The sequence below is a fragment of the Anser cygnoides genome, chromosome 2, assembly GCF_040182565.1.
Source record: "Anser cygnoides isolate HZ-2024a breed goose chromosome 2, Taihu_goose_T2T_genome, whole genome shotgun sequence".
Taxonomy (NCBI): domain Eukaryota; kingdom Metazoa; phylum Chordata; class Aves; order Anseriformes; family Anatidae; genus Anser; species Anser cygnoides.
In genome coordinates, this window is record NC_089874.1 from 161,029,083 (window position 1) to 161,044,281 (window position 15,199).

At 45.3% G+C, this 15,199-nt stretch overlaps 1 protein-coding gene across 5 annotated transcripts in view; it reads right to left on the bottom strand.

The window, feature by feature from the left end:
- Nucleotides 1-15,199, bottom strand: part of TSNARE1 (t-SNARE domain containing 1) — a 462,920-nt gene that overhangs the window by 436,565 nt on the left and 11,156 nt on the right. For 3 of the 5 annotated variants that reach the window (XM_066990792.1, XM_066990788.1, XM_066990790.1), the window contains exon 2: nt 8,569-8,658. The exons of 1 other annotated variant lie outside the window; for it this stretch is intronic. The gene's annotated coding sequence lies outside the window, so the exon portion shown is untranslated. Of the gene's footprint in view, nt 1-8,564; nt 8,659-15,199 lie in introns of all 5 variants that reach the window. One more of the 5 variants, XM_066990789.1, reaches the window with a different exon arrangement.

The window sequence follows — 15,199 nt, forward strand, 5'->3', positions numbered from 1 at the left end:
ATCAAGAAATTGAAACCATAACTAAGCACGGCGGGAGACTAACAGAAACGTGTAATTCAATTGAACCAATTACTTGATTTTTGCCACTGTACTTCAGAACTAGACCCAAGTCACGAACTTGCTTTTTCTATTTTAACTACTTCTGCTGTCCAACAAAGAGCTTCATTCACAGCCAAGTCAGAGAGGCTTATCCAAGGCATAGGTGAGCAGGTGACAAAAGAAAAATCTTTTTTTTTTTTATTCCCACATATTTAGCAGGCCAAAGCAAACCACATCCTCCAGTTTCTATGAGTTACATTTATCTATGACCATTCTTAATTCTGAAAGCAAACCAGAAGCGATAACGCACAATCCCTCTGCAAAACGAAACAGAGATGGATGGAGGCTAAGAGGTATAATTTAAGACAGTCTATATTTTTCACAGTTCCAAGAACGCTGCATTCAGGCTGCAAGAAAAGTCGGTGGTAAATTGAAATCAGCAGAAGGCAAAGGAGTTTACAAATAATATCTCAACACAAAAAGGAGCTCATGTAGGCATTAAAGGAATAGAAGAAGCAGACAGCAAGTCTGCATATATAAAAGCCCTCCTCTCCTCCGATGCAGAGTCATCCTCGGAGGCCCACAAGATCCTGCGATGAAGCATACGAGACTTGCACTGGTGCCATCCATAGTAGCACCCTTTGTGACAGAGACCTCCTCCTCACCAAAGCCATGCATACCAACAAAGAAAAACAGTTTTGAGTCATCTCCTGTCTCCCAACTGGCTCGCTCCTTTTAGCGCCGAAGTCTTGGTAGCCAGGATTTTCCTCCAGCAAAGTGGAAAGGATTGCCTCCCTGAGCAGGCTAGGCTTAAGCTCTCAGCCTTTCTGCAAATGCTACAGGAGATAATCAATGCAGAGTTCACTTCTTCTCTTCTGAACGCTATAATCAGATGAAAGCAGCTTCTCAGGCAAAGGAGAAACTCTTTATGTGGTGTTGTTGGAAGAACAGAACACAGGTCTCAACTGGTTGTCATCAGCAGACAGCTGACAGACGTCTTCTCTCTTCAACATCTCTCTTCGATGTCTTCCTTGACATCACCATCTTTTGTCTGCTCCACACAAGCCACAGCAGCAATAAAACCACACATTTCCACATGGCACAGCACTGACTGCTTCAGAGCAACATGTTCGCCAAGCCACGAGTGGAGCTGAGCATCCCTGCCCTTTTCTCCTACAAAACTTCACCTGCCGTGATGATCCCGCTGCCCAGCTCTACATCCCCACGACACCTCTGTCGTATCCACAGATGCTTCACCTCCAGAGCTTCAATTCCCACCAATTTCTCAATCCCTGCTCCATAGCAGCCTCCCCAAGCACCATGCAAGCGGCAAGCAGCATATGTGAATAATCAGGACCTGTACACACACTAACTGGTTGACTGGATGATCCCTAAAAAACAGGTAATTGCTGATTTTCCCCGTTTCCCTTGAGGGCACGGAGATGTTAAGCCCTTATGTGCTTCGTGAACAGGCTCATTGATGGCTGGGTAAAGGAGAAAAGCTGAAATCAGCGATCTGTAATCTTTTCTTTGATGTGATTAACTCAGCCGGCCTACTAAAGTGGAAGAAGCAGAAAGAGACCAACAGCAGAAAGCCTTAAAAGAAGTGAGAGAATTTAGACCATTAAAAAAAATTAAATAAATCCACTTCTGAAAACAACTTAACAGTACTCATTTGTTCTCACTTCCATACCCAGGCCCCACACACTGTATTTGTGTTTAATTTTCTGGTTCGCCAAGTAGAAAAATAACCCATTCCTAATGCTTCTTGTTTTATTTACACACTTGGTCAGAACCGAGCTAAACACTCAGATCTGTCATTGAAGGTTTCAAGTGCTCCCAGCTCCAGTTTGCACCCACAGTGTAGCAAAGCATCAGTGATGGACACTTTGCTCTCCATGTCATGAACAATGGCCCAGAAGAAGCTACCTTCCATCCCCACACACCAACTGTGGTCCCACCACACCAACCATGGTCCCACCACACCAACATGGTCCTACCACACCAGCATGGTCCTACCACACCAAATATGGTCCCACCACACCAACTATGGTCCCACCACACCAACCATGGTCCCACCACACCAACATGGTCCTACCACACCAATCATGGTCCCACCACACCAACCACGGTCCCACCATGTCTCAGTGGCTGGTACTCAGTCTCTTCAACTGTGGGTGGAAGACTAACCAAACCCAAGCAAGAGCAACAAGCTCTCACTGAGCTCAAAATTTCACCTCATCTAGCCAAATTCCAAGTCTTTTTTTGTTTTTTTTTTCCCTTTAATTTTATTTCTGGTAGGGTTTTGTTTTGAATAAATTTGGAACTGGCTCGCCACACAGGCACCTGGACACCAACACCAAAACGGGCAATAGAGACGAAGCCAGTGGATCCACTTAAAGGGAAATTTTAAAAATAAAATAAAGAAATAAAAAGAAACCGTGACTTATATTTGCTTAAAATGATGTGAAACTGCACCTTTGGGCTGCAGCTCCGTGATGCGTTAGCTCTGACGAGGGAGGTAAGTTCAGACCTCCCCACACTGCTCCTTCCCTGCCCCACGCCACGCTTGGCTCTCCGCTCTCTTGCTAATACAGCAGCCGGCAGCTCACGCTGTAAATCAGATCAATGAAACATTCAGTTAAAAATAACAGCCAAAAACTCCTCCATTGCAGGAGAGCCTTTAGGATTATAAATGATGAAAGCGTGTTTCTAAAAAAAGCCGAGTCGAGAGCAATTTCTGAAGAGAAGGTGGCAAGAACAGCACCAACCCCAGCCAGCAGAACATGGGGACGGAGAGAATCGAACCGAAATCCAACCTTGTGTGGAGGGCTCGCACATCCTAAAGCAGGGGCGAACGGATCCACGGTGACCTGCAGCTGACACACACACCAAAACCCTCATGAAGAGAACCATGATTAATCACCAAATGCAAGTAATACGCTAACGTAAGGACCCCACGTGAATTGTGTAATGTCTGTAAGGTCCAGGGTGGGAGCTGGACACATCCCATGGGGCCACCAGCAGGGTCGGGCTGCTCCAAGCTCTACTGGGTGACCAGAATGACCCTGATACTGGGCAAATGGGTCTCAGCACCCACAGCTAGCGGTGACCTGGCTTGAAGAGGACATTGCCTGGCTCCCCGTGGATATGTCACAGGAGCAGGATGTTCAAGAGGCACCACCATCTTCCACCTGAGACCATCTCCTGCGTTATTCGTGCACCACGGCTGAGAAAAGAAGACCTTTTACTTAGGATTTTTTTTTTACAAGTGTTTTTATGGTTGATGCTGGGAAACAGAAGGCTTTTGGGGGTTTTCTCTCTTTTTCCTTTTTATCTGATCTCAGCATCTTCCATCTAAGCACACGTTGAGTAAATAACTGGCTCTCTTCAGCCTGCAAGTGGGACTGCCGTCCCCCAGATCTCTGCTTCCCCCACAGCAGCTGGGTCCACCAGGAGGATCTGCGACGTCTGTGGCTGGCTCCCAGCTCCACGCTCGTGCAAACACACGTGGCCGTGAACACCTCCATGCAGCACCTCTGCTGCTTCCCATCCCGTGGCTGGCAGCTGTCCCCGACGCCAGGATGCGACCCTGGCGCAGTGGTTGCAGCTTTTAATGCCTCTTGCAAACACCTAACTCGCTTTTTATCAAGCACTCGGAGCAGCTACCCCTCCGTTTCACCCACGGAGACACCAAGCTGAAATATTGTTCTGCTTAAACACAGAACCTACAGCTACACGGCGTGCCAGTGGCTTAGGACAGGAGCTGCTACCACATCACACAGCTCTCTGATACAGTACAGCAGTATAACACCATTCATGTAATAAAGGAGAGAATGAGCTTCTAAAGATGCCTGTCTAAACTAGATGCTTCTAAGTGAATTTAGGTTTCGTGACAAGCTCTTTTTGCTTCCTTCTTTTTCTCATCTTTTTTTTTTGGAGGGGGGGAGGAGGAAGGGGCTGTCCTTTTTCCTGTCTTCACAAGCTAATCTAACGCTTCTTTACCCAAACTGCAGCAAATGCAGGTTTACTAAACCAGCTAACACGCAAGAGCGGTGCCTCCAGCGCCGGGGGATGACAAGACAGATGGCAGGGGAGGTGGGGAGGGGACACAATGTCCCACCTGCAGTGGTTTGGCATCGTGCCGCATCGCCCTCTCATCTTTTAGGCTTTTGTTAACTCTCGGAAGGGAAGGCACAGACTTCCCAAATTCAAATCAAACTCAGTATTACGCAAGAGGGACACAAATATATATATAAAAATGCGTTCTTACGGTACGGCACGTGGTTGATTTCAAACAAACGCAGCTGAAAACCTCCCAGCTATTTCGCTACGGGGTTTTGCTTACCTTTGATGCTCACGCAACTTCTAAGAGGCTGAATCTCTTCCAAGTATTTTAACTCAATTGCTTGGAGAAACTCACCAGTGTGGGACAGAGCCAACAATCCCGTTGTGCGCATCTCTGCAGTCTTCCCCAGCTACAGAAGACTTCCCCCACAAAGCCATCTTTGTTGGTCTTAAGGCTTCCTCAGGACCCACTGCCCTGAAAGGCTCCAGCTGTGAGCTGGGCTCTGTTTCCAGCCTCCTCACTGCCTGTTCTCATCAGCTTCTCCCCAGTTAAATCCCAAGCTACCCAAGGCAAGAACCACCACCATTACATGCCATGTCCAGACGCCCCCAGACATCTCTTGCACTCAAACAGCAAGCCATGGAGCTGTGTGTTAATATTTGCACGTGGTTCCTTGACTAAAACAGACGACAAACAGCAAACAAGATCCAATATGCATGATTTTAGTTGACCTTTGACTCTGACGGAGCCAAAGCAAGGTGATTCCGGCCCGTAAACACTCCTGATTCACCAAGCAAGAGCAGACTAAAGAAGCTCAGACCTCAAACCTTGCAGGTAAGCATGCCACAGCATCGAATCGCCCCAGTTGCTTCACCTTAAAGAGACAAGAGGGAGGCGTTGACGCTGAAGCGATGCTTTGCGGTGCAGGCAGTCTGTATTCAACTGCCAGGCTTCCACAAACCCTGTAATGTGGTATTGTGGACTGGGGAGGAACAGAGACAAGGCACAGTCATCTGCACCTGCCTCCCAAGCATCCTACTGCTGGAAAATGAATAGAAAAGAATCTCGGTTTAATGGAGTGTTATTCTGGTTCAGTATAGCACAGCAAGAAATAGATTTGCATCGCTTCAGTTTTTAATTCTCAACTAGATTACATTTTAAAAAGGAATCACAAACTTAACAAGACACAACGGCAATTATAGTGAGGGTGGCAAGAAATTGGCGCTGCATTTGTCATGGGAGCAGTTTGGGAGTTACCCTGAACCAGCTCATACCATTGATCAAGGCATTTCTTTGCATCAGCCTGCTGCAGTACGCAGATAAACCACAGCTGCACCGTGCGCATAAACTGTGCTCGGATGCATAAATCTTAACAAAGTGGCTTCTTATTTTGAGGCAAAACCAGAAAGAATTATACATTGCATTAAACATTTTCTCCTCCATCCTCCTCTCGCCGGTCTGAAAGATCAATTAAAGTGCTTTTGCATAAGACAGACAGACGAGCGCTTTCCAAAATAAAAAAATAATGAAGCCCCTCTTTGCTTTCAATGTGGTCCCCAAAGAAAACAAGTACAGCGGCTTAAAGATTCCCAAGGCGAAAAAGCAGAAATGGTTTAACCATCCGTTTAAGACTTGAGAAATCTGTTTCATTCTGTCTTACGTCTCTCGCTAAGTTTTGAGCGCTCAGACGCAAATATTAGTAACACACTGCAGCAAGCTGAATTGTTTCCCCTCGCACAAGGAGATGTGCAAGTCCTTCCCCTGCATGCACACACATTCGCTGCTTCCGTCGCTTTTCTGTTTGCAAAGATAGCAGAAAGAATCTACAAGCGATTCTGCGGTGATTTTAACACATTCCTCCCCTTCTGAAGCTCTTTCTGTCCTGGATGCCGGCGATAACACAGTTCAACACCACCACCACGACGTCTGTGAATATTATTTTTTGCATGCTGACCAGCAGCGTGACTCCTGATTAAGAGCCTGAGCACTGGGAGAGCATCACTGAGCAGAGCTGGTTCCCCAGTTACCAAGCTTAATGGGAACTGGAGAGAACAGGACCTGGAAGATCCCAGCAAACAACCTCAAGATCAACTTTGTCCTTCTCATGCTGCCCTATATCATGTCCTTGCAAGGCGAGGAACTGCTCCCATCAGAAACACGCCTTCCTAGCTTTTCGGAGAGCACCAAAGAATTACACCGCCATGTCACGGCGAACCTCTCCAAGCCCGTGACACCGGAGAGCAGTTTTGGGGAATGACATCTCCTTCCTCCAACAGCAGCGGTGCGGGGCGTGAGCGCTCTTCCACTTCGCCCAGGCAATGCCAAGACGTCGGGCTGACTTCCAGCCGTGTAGTCTGGCAAGGATATCCCAGCTCCAGGCATAATCCCCTTCGCACCCCAAAGGCAGGAGAGCTGGCATGAAAGAGAAACCACTGCCCTGCTCAACTGAAATAGGAGGAAAATAGCTTGCGGGATTCAAAATAACAAAAAACAAGAGCTGCAAGGTGAATAATTCATTTGGGCAATGTGCAGTGCCCCGACTCTGTGCGAGTTGTTAGAGTTGAAGGTTCACACTTTAATCAGAACTGCAAATAATAAAATAAAAAAAAAAAAAAAACAGAAATACCACAGTCAGAAGTACAAGATTTATCTTGAGGAAATGAAACAGGTTTCTCGGTGAGGGACTTTTATTTAAAATAGCAAAAAAAAAAAATATGTTGCAGTTTGTCAACTGACCAGTAAGGGGAGTCGGTGCCTAGAGCTTCAGTCCAACCACACATACGCAGTTTTGGGTGGAGAAAATGCAAATAAACAGTTCTGAGGCACTGACATTCAGAACACGCTGGTGGTTGCCAGAAGATGTGAGAGTTGGATAGGCAGAGCACGCCACATCCAGAAAACCCCCTAACCCAAAGAACCGGAAAAGGGAAATGAACCTAGAGGTAGGACGGTAGAAGAAAGGCATGGTTTTGCTTGAAAATAGGCTTCTCTCTCCTTGTGAGACTTGATGGATAGAATGTGAAGGTCAGGAAGGAGAAAGCCATAGGACAAATGAAATCAAGATAGAGCTTGGGATAAGAAAATAAGAGAGAAATCTCGATGCGCTTCTGACTGTGATATTCTGGTAGCAGCAAGTTCCCCCAAAGAGATGTGGGTCAATTCCTCTGGTAGCCTTGAGGAGACATCAAAGAGGGCACCACACACCTGGGAGAAGACTTTGGAGGACCAGCAAGGGCTGATCAGACTATTTACCACCGAGTCCCAACAGCAGAAACATAAATATGGGGAGAGAAAAAAAAAAAAAAAAGAGAAGCAATGCACAAAACATCTTGCGAGGAGTGGGATTTAATAATATCACACAGTGTCTAAAAGAAAATGTCAGCAGTAGGAACTCATTAAGCATTGTATGGGGAACAGCAGCAAAATCACTACTGCGTCTACACCCATGCTGGGCTCGTCAAGAGAAACCAGGCTGCCACCGGCTACGGGGCCACGGAGAGGAGCACTCAAACACTTACGTTTCTCTTTGCCGTTAATCTCATTAACCTCCTATTTACTCTGTTGTTGGTGATTACTCAGGACGCTAATAAGCATACTTTTTGCATACAGTTTACCGCACGTTACAAATCTGTTCAGCTCTGTATATGAAACGGGGCTGGAACATGCCAATTCTCCCCATGGTACGGAAAACAGAGGTAAAGAAAGAAAATCATTTTTACAGAGATCTGTTGCAAGGAACTTGATTTCGAGGATAAGAATTAAGAGCAAAACACCCAAGAGATTCAGAAAAAAAATGACGAAGCCTTTTAGTCTTTTCATTCCTAAAGTATTTTATGAAGAAGGAACAAAGACATAGACCAAAAATCCCCACGAAAAGACTTATTTCTTACTATCAGACTGGAGCACATGAAATAACTATTCCAGCCATGATACAAATTACGGTAACAGTATTCCAGGTGGGAAAAACAGATGTAGTTTAAGGAAACTACCGCTGCTGCTAAAAACTCTGAAGGTTTTACAAATACAGTCTGTTACGCCCTGAAAAATGAAACTTTCACTGACCATCTGTTCCTAGCAGAAAGCATCCATTAACGCTCGCTTTGGCCAGAAAGCCGAACTCAAAGTCAGCAAATGCATGGTAAGTGTGGGCCATCCCAGAGCGTAATGAACCAGCAGACAAGCGAGGCAAGATCAGCCATGAGGGGAAGAAGCTGGATGGAGATTTCCCCCCTCCACCTCAATATCAACCACTGAAATTAAGGAAGGAAGCAGAAGATGCCACCCAGAGGGGAACATCTACAAGCCAGGAGCCTACAACCTTCCTCCACACCCACTCCAGGGTCTACAAAATACAGCATCCCCGCCAGCGAGTTCCGGAGAGATGGAGAAAAACAACCAGATCAAACCACCTGAAACAGCAAGGATTATCACAGGGAGAAAACAACAAATATCTCACCCACACTTTTATTCCCTTGTGATGTGGAGCCACCGGTTTCGCACAAGCCAGCAACAGCACAACGGACCAAAGGCTTGTCTCAGTGGTATTGTCTCTGCAGAGGGAAAAAGAATAAATGAAAATCAAATGAAAAGCACATACCGTTTTTTTTATTTGTTGTTTCCCCCAGCATGAGGTCAGGTATTCCCGAGACCGAGGTTTTAGCCGTACCTTCAGATCCAAACCCCCTTCAGGGGTTTTCACACCCTAAGAATTTGTTACAGAACGAAAAACTTCAGCAAGATTTCCTTTTGGTCTACACAATCTCTCTGACAACAGTGTACCATGCATATCAAAACGAACACACACAAAAAAAACTCTCTACCTTTAGTTTCAGAGTGCAAAGATGCCCAGTGAGAAATAGCAGACAATTTTCTGCAATTTGTGATTTCACACGACTTTGTCATTTCCCCGAGCTTAGTGAACTCATACTTCATATTCAATCTCAGCCAGTTAAACAGGATCTGTCGGCATTTCTCCTACATTTTCCACTAAAAAAAGAAAGCCCGTGCAACTACCATGCTGACCTGACATCCCAGTTAGAGGCACGCAGCTGGGACAGCCAGGTGGGCCCAGCACTGAAACAGGACTCAGCACGGAGGAGCATAACCCACGCTAGGACAGCATCACACAAAGCTGCACAGAGCATTCTGTGTTAATGTTAAGATAATGTTAGAAAGCAACGTTTGCAGAATACTGGAAAATCATTACGGTATCTCCACGGTTCGTTATGAATTATATATACGCACAATTTAGAAGAAAAATTATTGCTTTGGGGAAAATTATGCATGTAGGAGTATGTGCACATGTGTGTGTAAAGAGCAAAAGACAAAAGTAATGCACCAATATAAACAGATATACAGCCAGCTATTTTATATCAGCATCCATAAAGATCTGATAGCTCAGATCACTCTGGAGTGCATCGTAAGTGATGCCCTTAACCCCTCTTTTTCACACTTGAGTAGGTTTTTCTGTCCCAAATTCAGAAGGAATTTAACATGCTTTTAATGCGATTTCTTATGCTAAAAAAAAAAAGAAGGAGGCTCCACGCAACCTGTAGGGTGTTTTGTCTTTACTGGGATAGCGAAATGCTAAAGAAATATGAGGATATATTCTGAATGGATGAACTTTAATAATGTTCTTTATAAACTACTTGCATTAGAAACAGGTTTAGGCACCTCAGGTAGAGGCACTTTTATTCCATGTGAAGTTCAGACATGGAAACATTATTCCCTTTGCGCAGTAGTTATTTCTCAAGTAAAGTGTTTTAATTGAACTGCTGAAAACTTTGGCCGGGTGGCGTGTTTGAAGCAGAAAGAGTAGCACCACGTAGCACTCAGGCTCATCAGACCTTCTGATGAGACCTTCTGATGAGACCTTCTGATCCTTCCTTGCGACAGGATGGCGGAGAAGCCGAACCACGTGGGATGACACTGGAGTCACAGAAAACGGCAAGGGATGCTGAAGGAGCTCCCTGCCCTCAGATTTCCTACCCTTAGAAGAACCACACAATTACCGTTTCCTTCTTGTGACAAATACGAACTACTTCCAGACCCTCAAAAGCCAACAGAAGCAGCTCCAACACATGGGGGAAAAAAAAAAAATTCATTAGGGGCCTTTAAGCTAAAGTACAGTACCCAGAGTCAGCTTTCGAAGACAGGGTAAATAAGTAAGACCTTTAAAATCTAAGATGGTTGCCCAGCAACACCTTGTCATGCTACATCACACAACGCTTCTTACTCGTTATTTCCCTGGCCAAAGGTCAAAATTCATCTTTCCAAGAGACAAGGCTTCCTCGAGAGTGAGCGATCAAACTCCCACATCCCGCTGTCTCAGGAATAACCCACGTCCCCATCCTGGACACCTTCCAAACACCAAGACGTCCTGAAATTTCTCCAGGAGGCAGTCTTCACTCTTCATAATTACTGTACCACGACACACGCAGCACTGCCACCAGAGAGATGTAGGATTCCTTGCATAAATCTGTCTTCTCTGTATCATACACAAGGAATAACAGAATGGTTTGGGCTGGAAGGGACCTCAAAGACCATCTCGTTCCAACGCCTGCCATGGGCAGGGACACTTCCCACCAGCCCAGGTTGCCCAAAGCCCCATCCAGCCTGGCCTTGAGCACCTCCAGGGATGGGGCACCCACAGCTTCTCTGGGTAGCCTGTGCCGGGGCCTCACCACCCTCTGAGTGAAGAATTTCTTCCTTATATTTAATCCAAATCTACCCTCTTTTAGTTTAAAGCTGTTAACGCTTGTCCTATCACTACACTCCCTGACAAAAAAGTCCCTCCTCAGCCTTCCTGTAGTCCCCCTGTCGGTACTGGAAGGCCACTGTAAGGCCTTCTCATCTCCTGGCCTAACAACCGCAACTCCCTCAGCCTGTCTTCACAGAAGTGTTCCAGCCCTCTGAACAACCTCATGGGCTCCTCTGGACCCACTCCAACAGGTCCATGCCCTCCTGGGGCCCCAGCGCTGAACTCAGTGCTCCAGGTGGGATCTCACAAGAGCAGAGCAGAGGCGGACAGTCACCTCCCTCACTCTGCTGGCCACGCTGCTTTTGATGCAGCCCAGGGTACAGTTCGCTTTCTGGGCTGCAAGTGCGCATTGCCAGCTCATGTTGATCTTCTCGTCCACCCCCAAGTACTTCTCCTCAGGGCTGCCCCCAATCCATTCTCCACCCAGCCTGTGTTTGTGCTTGGGACTGCCCCGGCCCAGGTGCAGAACCTCGCACTTGGCCTTGTTGAACTCATGAGGTTCTCACAGGCCTACCTCTCAGGCCTGCCCAGGCCCCTCAGGATGGCTTCCTTTCCCTCCTAAGCGTCGACCGCACCACACAGCTTGGCGTCATCGGCAAAATGTGCTGAGGGTGCACTCGATCTTTGTCCATGTCACTGACAAAGATGTTATTGTGTCCCTGTACTAACCCCTGAAGGACACCACTCATCACTGATCTCCACCTGGACACTGAGCCATAGACCACAACTCTTTGTGAGAGCAACCACCCAACCAATTCCTTACCCACCGAGTCGTCCATCTGTCAAACGTCTCTCCAATTTAGAGACAAGGATATCACGTGGGAAGCATCAATATGAGATACCTAAGGAAGCATCAACATGAGGTACCACTGCCTGCTGCCTCATATCTAGACATCTTCCATGCGCTAACAAGTTCCTTTAATTCACAAAAAGAGCAAAACTGATCAAGTTACAGACAGCAATGCTGGCAGCTGCAGTTACCTATTTTCATCTGATCAATTACTCCTTCCTTTTTGTAAAATACTTCAACATTCACATGATTTATTGCAACTTGAGGTAAGGAAAAAAGTCAGAAATCTTGCCTCTGGCAATTTTACATGGAGGAATCCTGTTTTGCACGAAAACAGCGTTACTTGCAACAGCACTGCAAACTCAGGGTGTTCTTAGCTCCTAATGTAAGAGTTTATCACCTTTGCATAGCCTAAGGTCAAGCTTTTTTAAAAACTGCTTCTGCAAATTAAATCGGTATTTTAATTGTTCAGAAGAAGCAAAGACACGTCACATTCCATCCCTCCACGGGGGGATTCACGTCCCTAAGTGCAGAAAGCTGCCTTTTACCCTTGTTGGCCCAGTTTTACAGAACTATCAATATTATGTCCATCTCTTGGAGCACCCCATCAACGCGTGCTGCCTGGGATGCACAGCCCTAGAAGGATGAAAACCAAGATCGAAAACATCAATACGCACTACGTCGCGCTTACGGCTTCTCTGCTGAACATTGATCCATCTTCTCCTTATCTCATCCTCCCACCCTTCCCATCCTACAGATCTGTTTTCTTCCCCGACTATCTTGTCAGGAGGCTGCTCCACAGCAAGGTCTTTCCGTGTGCTGGGCACCACAGACGAACACAAGAACACAATCTTTGGTTGGCATCAGTAGGAACAACATTGTTATAGGGAGGAATTAATGACAACTGCCTACCTGTTGTTGTTGGGTGGTTTTTTTTTTTGAAGCCATCGTGTATACAACTCTCACGATGTGAGTACAGGAATATCATGCTAAAGAATTAGAACGTAAGGGGTGGGTTTTCCTTGTTTCTATGGTTATAAGCAATTTTAATGACCAACCTAAATAAAAAAGCTGGAAGAGAGAGAAAGTAGGAAGGAGTGAGGTAGGCGTATAATTTTGATTGACAAGACATAGCATAACTAGTTAAGATCTGTCAAATGTCTGCTTAAGATCACAAATCCTCAGCACATTGTATGGCAGAAATAATTAGTCTAAATGCACGGCTTCACAAAAACCTTTCTTACACAGCAAGATCGGAGCTCACAATTTCAGATTCCCCACAGCAAATAGCTGATATGATAAATACCAAGGGAGCCAGGGTAAAGACCAAAAAAATATATACATACATTAATTTTTATTATTTGTGAGATTTTCAAATGCTACCATGCCACAACAGCTTAACTTTTGCTCCAGACTCCCAAAAAAATATAGAAAGAGGACAGCATTCCCAAATCGTCAGCTACAACATCAAACTACCTGAAAGGTATTATCAACTGCGTCACTTCAGAATCACGTTCAATGATGTATAAGCAGAGTAAGACAATTCCTGCCTTAAAGATGTAAAACTAGGAGGCTGAATGCATACAGAGTTGCGCATAGATTGGAAGGGAAATATATTAGGAAGCACGGAGGCAATCTTGCTTGGCAAGACCAACAGAAACACCAGCACAACAGTCTGCTCTAGGTATTTCAGGAAATAAAAAAAAAAAAAAAAAATTGGGGGAAAATTAAGGACAACCCTATAAATACTCATCAGCAATGCATCAAGAGGGAAAAGCAACAGAGCAACATATATGTGAAGCATGTGAAAGTCAGAAACAGAGATTCATGACCTTGGAGGGAAGAGTCAACATCTCAACAAGACGTAAGGCAGCGCGCGAAGGGCTCTGGAAGATGCAACCAGCAGCCTGTGTGTAATGACATGAAGATGCAGGACGCAACAAAGGACTGACACAAAGAAGATGCAAGGCACACCCAAACCAAGCTAGGAAGATATTTTTCTTTTACTTGACCGGCACTGTCGAGATGCAAGCAGGACACGGTGATCTTCAGCACTCATGAGAACACTTTACGTACCACCACCTCCTAAGTTTCTGAGTACTTTCTTTTAATGTTCTAGAGCACTGCTATTTTATCAAATGCTGTTTCACTTTTACGGAGGGAGAAAAACAGGCCGAGAGGATGGGGTTATGAAGAAGGGAAGTCAACAAACAGCTCCTGAGATGCCTGCCAACAGGAACTGCACTTAAACTATCAAATTCTGGCAGAGAACACCCTCAAAATTTGATATTTAAAAGTCTTATGGTGTTGGAATGTATAATTAAACTAAAAGGACACAAGTGAACTAAGAGCTGATCAACACAAACTTGTATCGAAGTCAGGAGAATGTGTTCCCACGAAGACTCAGCCACCTGGCTCTTCTGAGGTACATGGAAAGGAAAAACAATCTACTTTATTTCCCTAGAGAAGATCATCCTTCTCTAGCCTCTAGAAGTTACAGATCTTTACAATCTCAGACAGCTAAAAAGCAAAACACATCGTAAGAACTTGCCTTGTTTACTGCCAGTTTGCAATCCTAGAAAAATGTATTTATTGATACAGGTCACTGCCTGACAACGTCCAGTATTCACAATGCAAGAATGATGAAAACACCTACAAATTAGTATTTCTTGAAGAACCACAGCAGTCTCTCCTCAAGAATTGGTATAAATGGAGGGCTCAAATTGTTTTTCTGCCTCATCACCTTACTAAAGCAAGTCCAAACTGTCTCTTAAAACTTTCAATTTGCAAGTGAATAAACTAAACCTGTATGAAATGTATTCATTCAGTGGTTATACCCTAACCAAGCATTCACACATTGTTGCCTCTTACTAGCAGTATATAAAAAGTCATACAAAGCTTTGCTGAATTGGCGAATGATTCCTTGATTCCAACTGAACTCTTAAGAAGACAACCAAGACTCCTCCAAGCTCCAAACCAAGCTCCAGGTCGCGTTCTCCACCACTCTGTTGGACACATTGGCTTCGTTCAAGTCCAACCATACACCCCATCAAACCATCGTGAGCCTCGAGTCCAACTCACACCTCAGCACGGGTTCTTTATATTGCAGAGAGACCACGTGCAAGGGCAAAGAGTGCTGTAGGTGCAGCCTTCCAACTCTCCTATCCAACTGCTGTGGACATTAACGCCCTCCAGACAAAAATATCCGGTCAACTGCCCAAGAAATACCATGCTTGAATACAGCTGAGCTTGGGTTGAACGCAACTGAGGGGGGAAAAAAAAGAAAAAGGAGAAATGGTACCTCTGACTTGCACTGATGGACAGAGGACCAGCTTGGACAGCCACGGATTGAGAAGCACGACACCACCGTTTTAAATCTCCTAATTTACAGACATCACTATTTCCTTCCCAGTAGTGCCACCAAGAACACAATAACAAGGAAGATAAAACCGAAAAAGCAATTTATATTTTATCCAATACTCCTTACCGAAAGGTTTCAAACAGCCAAGCTACCTATCAGCAACTTGAAGACAAAAGCCAA